The 6,000-nt window shown below is 39.7% G+C and overlaps 1 long non-coding RNA gene across 1 annotated transcript in view; it reads right to left on the bottom strand.

Moving 5' to 3' along the window:
- LOC101484028 (uncharacterized) overlaps positions 1 to 4,980 on the bottom strand; it is a 55,386-nt gene extending 50,406 nt beyond the window's left edge. The window contains exon 1 of the long non-coding RNA XR_013094996.1: positions 4,805 to 4,980. This is a non-coding gene — a long non-coding RNA (uncharacterized LOC101484028). The remainder of the gene's footprint in view (positions 1 to 4,804) is intronic.
- Between the last annotated feature and the right edge of the window lie 1,020 nt (positions 4,981 to 6,000).

Genomic DNA, 6,000 nt, shown 5'->3' on the forward strand with positions numbered 1-6,000 from the left:
CCTATTGGCACACCTGGGTGTGGCAGATTATGGGGATTCATGTTTGGGTACTTTCGAAAATTACTTCCAGACATTTTGTCCCGGCACTGTTAGGTTTCGTAAGACTTTCATCTCCGAAATGGAAATTAAACAAAATCACTAATGTTAAGTATTTACCTCGGGAATTTGCAAAGTGGAAAATTAAAGAGTAGAAAGAAAGACCTTTTCATTTAAACCGAAGATACTGTTACAGCCGCTATCGTGATTACTGTTGCTGCAGCGATTAACTCCACAAGTGCTGGAGTGGCAGCGAAACACACACGTGAAAGCTGATCATGGAGTTTAATGACAAGATAGAAGAAATGTGAGTGTTAAGGGGTTGAAAGCAGGAACACTGCTCGGTGTGTACTGTGGGCCTATAAGGTTCCATAATTTATCAAAAACAAGTCTGTAATGATCTGTCAATGCAAGGAAATTTGGTTGGGCGACGACTTAACTAAAAGGTTAGTTAACTACATTTGTTAATATGTAATTTGCACTGTCGGACAGTTTGCTCACATAACTTCACACAGAGCTGACAGTCAGTGATTTACACTGCTGCCAGGACACTGACAGCCTTTCACACATACAAACGCATGTATAAACGGGTTCATAGAGAAATTCTTCTAAATCAAATAATGACTCATCCTTGAAATGCAGCCTCCTCTGTCAAAAGGGAATTATTTCCGCCAAGGCGGTTGTGTTTGCACGCATGTGTGTCATTCTGTCTTTAAACATGATAGCTCAAAAAGTTTTGAATGAATTGTCATAAAACTTTGTAGAAGTGTAGAGTGGGCTCATTTTAACAATCTAGCTCACAGGTGTTGAACTCCAGGCCTCGAGGGCCGGTGTCCTGCAGGTTTTAGATGTGTCCTTGATCCAACACAGCTGATTCAGATGGCTAAATTACCTCCTCAACATGTCTTGAAGTTCTCCAGAAGCCTGGTAATGAACTAATCATGTGATTCAGGTGTGTCGATCCAGGGTGATATCTAAAACCTGCAGGACACCGGCCCTCGAGGCCTGGAGCTCGACACCCCTGACTTGCTTAATTGGTTGAAAATTGACCAAAAGTCTCACAACTTAGAAACTATGATTCTTACAAGTGTGGTTTATAGAGTCAACATAAAGAAAGTAACGTATAAAGATTTCAAAAGGGTCATATGTGACCTCTGACCTCTCCTTCAAGGTCAGTCTGAAGGTCAAAGTGATAATAATGGTACATAGAGCTGTTTAAACTACCATTATTTGTATTGACAACATAAAGGCATAAATATGATGGGATTTTATCCTGACTTTGTTACATAGATATTTGATATCAAATATCAAACATTATAGTAACAGGTTATAATCATTTAAGTATGAATACATGTACAGTGTTTCTGAAGAAGTATAATCTTTGGGTGATCGTGGCTCAAGAGTTGGGAGTTCGTCTTGTAATCGGAAGGTTACCAGTTCGAGCCCCGGCTTGGACAGTCTCAGTCGTTGTGTCCTTGGACGAGACACTTTACCCGTTGCCTACTGGTGGTGGTCAGAGGGCACCAGTGTTCGGCAGCCTCGCCTCTGTCAGTGCGCCCCAGGGTGGCTGTGGCTACAATGTAGCTGCCATCACCAGTGTGTGAATGTGTGTGTGAATGGGTGGATGACTGAATGTGTAAAGCGCTTTGGGGTCCTTAGGGACTAAGTAAAGCGCTATACAAATACAGGCCATTTACCATTTTAATACAAATTAAATGCAATCTAATTATTGTGGAAGTTTTGATAAAATATAATACATTGGATATTTTAAAAATGAACACATTAAGTAAATGTGTACATACTGGTATCAGATGCTCAGTTTTTGTAGAAGCATTATGAACAATTAAGAGGCGCAAGTCATGTTTTAGCTAACCCTACTTTTTCTTTATTTTTTCTAATTTCACAACAGAATAATTTGCTGAGGTTCTCTTGTTTCATGTCCAATTTCAGGACAAGTGTGCCAAACTCCTGTTTCATTGCTGTGTGTTTTGAGAATGTCTTAAACCTCCCAAGTACACGTCCAGTCTGTGCTTCATATTCGGGGTATGAGGAAGCTCACACCCAGCTGTCCCAACACTTTCACTGCCATAACAGCCCTTTATTACTTGGAGTCAGAGTTAGACATGCCTGACGTGCCTACCTCAGCAATCCAAAAACCACATGGGGAGGTGGGATCCAACCGCAAGGACAGGTGCTACTGAGGTGACATCACTGCCAATTGTGGGTCCTGCTGAAAAAGCTCTCACACATCTAGGACCAAGAAGTGATGACGGATACTAATGTGAAATAATAGAGCTACAATAATCTAGCATGGCCAACATAAGGTCCTAGCAATGCTGTAGTCATTTGTTTTTAGAGATCAGATTTAATGTTTTCAGCAGCAGTGGAGATAAACAGAGATTTATGAGTAAGGCTGGCTCATTGGATCAGAAAGAAAGAGAAGATGTCAACCGAAACCTTCTTTGGTTTCATCTCCGAAATTATTCATGACTGCCGAGCTGTACAAATAATCAAGCCTGAGACTTATAGCTAGAATTAAAGTTTTTGTGGGTAGATTTCACAAGTTGATGTTTTATGAGTTCGGCACAAGTAATTTCCATGCTGTGTGAACATAAATAAATGATTTGATATGTCAGAATCTTGGCAGAATTGAGAGTCCTCTGTTTGCTTTGAAAGTAAATCGTGAAGCTTGGGCATGTGACCAACTGAGATCAACAGTGAAGCATGAAAGTAGCATTCTGTGCGGTTGTCAATCACCTGTTGCTAATTGCTACTGGCAGGGCGAGTGGTGGGAGGAAGGGAACGGAAACTGCAAAACTGTTTATCTTAGTGTTGATCTTTAAACTTACCTACCACAGCTCCGACATCTGGGGCACCTTTTTAGGCAAGTTTATGCTTAACAGGACTGTGTGAGCAATTTTAGTTTGACATACATCCAACTGAGAGTGCTCGCGCATAAACTGTTAACATAACTGGGTTTGCTGGGCTTTTAGTGTCTGTAACTGTTTGACTGGCAGAGTCTCTGTTGTACCATGCTGCTGTGCTGAATAAGGAGCCAAGACAAAAGAAAAAGCTTTCAGAGAACCAGTCGAATCATCGGCTAATTCCTGGGTGAAAGAATGAGATTATGTTACAAATTAGTCTCCTTCATAGCGGTGGCATGCACCGACATATTACTGTAGCTCAAACTACTCAGAAATATATAAGCAAATAAAACAATCATACATAAAACAGGGGCTGCGAGAGAGTTTGGGGAATGGCTGTAGCAATGTATTTCACATAGGGGACGTTGTGAAGATAGCAATATGAGATGAGTTGCACTGTTTGTGCATGTTTCCTAATATGAGGACTGTTTTCAAAATGAAGTTGGTTTGTTAAAAAGTTCAAATGAAATGCTTTGTTCTTTGAAAGCACAATATGTTAGAAAAGACACAGAAAATAAAGGTATCAATCCACTAACTTTACACAGTGACAAAACTGATCAAGACTAATTTGCTGCACAAACACTGTTACTTCCTGGTAAAACCAGTGATGATCAGATAACAAGCTTCTCATGAATTACACAAACACTTATCAAGTGGCTCTGCGCTGGCTCTTAAGAAAACCACATTCACAAAATATCTTTAAGATCAGAACATATTCACAAGCAAAGCAAAGGCTTTACGTCATCAACTAAAAACACTAACACGTGTGTGTTAGTGTTTTTTTAATGCTCTGTATGATGGCAGAGCATTAAAAACTTTTTTTCAGTGCTGAAAAAAAAGTATGTTGTTTTCAGGATTTACTCTTAGATGTTTGATTAATAATAGTTGCTGGTTTAAAACACATTAGCCTTCTGCTGCCTTATCAGCAAAGAAATGGTAACATACTCAGGCCATCATTAATACTAGTCTAATGTATGAACAACTTGTTGATTTGCCATGTTTGGCCATTTTCAAGGATTCGTAAAAATAAAAAAAAATCCAAAGTTCAGATTTACGTTGCCATTTTTATTCAAATTTTCATGTTGCTCACCTGTTTGCAACTTTGTGACCACTCTTTAGAAATGGACACTTCAGTTAGCTAAGATCTACTACAGCCACTATTAAAATCCTTCTGTCAGTTTCAGTCATAACAAGAAACCTCTGCATGACTGTATTTTTTCTCCCATTCGTACGGTGGCCCTGAGAGATCAAATGCACTGCAACTCAAAAGCACACAAAACACAACAGAAGTTGGAAAAAACACCACAAAAGTTCACAAGAAATTCAAATAAATGAATGAATTCTCAAAAACACAATGGAAGAGACAATAAAGTAAGCTAACAGTAAACAGCTAACAGCAAACATGTATCTGCACCATTACATGAAGCTAACAGACTTTACCTTACAGCCTTTCCTTCCCTGCAACACCTACGAATCCTCTGTTTCTCTTAAGTGTGTTTCAGTGCAAATCCTTTGCATGCTTTTGTTTCTGACACTTCCGCAGCTCTTCTGTCACATTATCATCTCCCCAAAAACACTTCTGTTGTGTTTTGTGAGATTTTTTTTTAATAGCTCCATAATGTTTTCTTTTGCAGCATTTTTCTACTGGCTGATGTTTTCTTAAGTTGCTGTGCATTTGACCTCTGAGAGCCACCATACATTTGCACCCATTTTGCCTTTTATTTCAACCAATGGTAAAGGGTACGTGACCCGGACCAAACATGCATGGATAAACACATTTCCACACACTTCCAATCACTTCCTGCCTCTTTTCATTCCATCTGATATCACTTATACCTACTTACCCAGTAGGTTCATCTGGAACCAGATCAACAGATGCATTTCAATGGAGGCTCTCAGCAGCCCAGGGGCCTCTTGTCAGAGCCCACGGGACATCCCTCCTTCCCTGACCCTCCAGGAATCCCCCTCAACTATTCTAAGCACTGTCTCCTTTTGCTCTTTCCTCTGTGCCTCCTTAAACGTCCACAAAGGCCTTCAGGTTAGCAGTCACTCGATATGGCAGCAGGAGAGGAAGGAGGCGCCTGAAGGAGCAGGTCATTCTACTTGGGTGAGCAAATGGGAACATCTGCCACTTCATTTTGGTCCGTGTCTCTAATAAAAAAACACAGGAGGCGTCGTCTGAGAAAATGAGCATGTTCCAGCTCAGGGCATCGGAATGCTGAGTTAATGTTGTGATAAGGAGTTCAATGAATTATATGGTATAACTATTCTGCCGTTCCACCCGCAGGCTAGGCCAATATTTTCCAAGGACAGTTAGCTGGAATGGGTAGAACGGGAGGGAGAAGAAGTTTGTCAGGATAGCTGTTTGAATGATTCATGACTTGATTCACAGGTTATGTAAGCTGCTAAACCAGGGAGATGATACTGTAAATTAAATAAGTTTTGAATTTGAATGAAAAGGACATGGAAAAGTTTTATGTAAATAATGCTCTAATAAAGTCTTTAGTTAATGCTTAATCTGACAAATTCCTTCAAAGATAATGACTAACAGAAACATTTGTATGTAAATACATTAGCATTTCAGTGTGAACAAAAACCACTTCCAGACTTTAATGAGCTTTTGTAAGGCCTGAGTTCTCTTTACTTAAAGTTACTTGAAGGAAGATTTGGTAAAATCGTTGAATAATTGTGATTTTGTTATCATGTCGGTTTATTTTCTCACACGTTAGAATTCAAGCTTTACATTTAAACTCGGGTACTGTGGTCAAGAAAAACATTTAATAAATAAATGGATCAACTTCAGTCATAAATCACATTCAACAGCCCACTGTGGACAAAAACTGTAGGGGACCTTGTTGGAGATGGAGTATATTTTGTCTTGGGATACAAGAATTTCAAGTCTTTCAAGTCATAAAAGCCTGCTGCAATTGCATATTTTGTCATTTCCCTTGGATGACTCAGTGGTCTGATGCTGGGTTCATGCCATGTATTTGGAGAACTGTGTGGTTTGATTCCATGTCGGCTTGGGAACATTCCTGCA

This window comes from Maylandia zebra, linkage group LG20, assembly GCF_041146795.1.
Source record: "Maylandia zebra isolate NMK-2024a linkage group LG20, Mzebra_GT3a, whole genome shotgun sequence".
NCBI classification, from domain to species: Eukaryota; Metazoa; Chordata; class Actinopteri; order Cichliformes; family Cichlidae; genus Maylandia; species Maylandia zebra.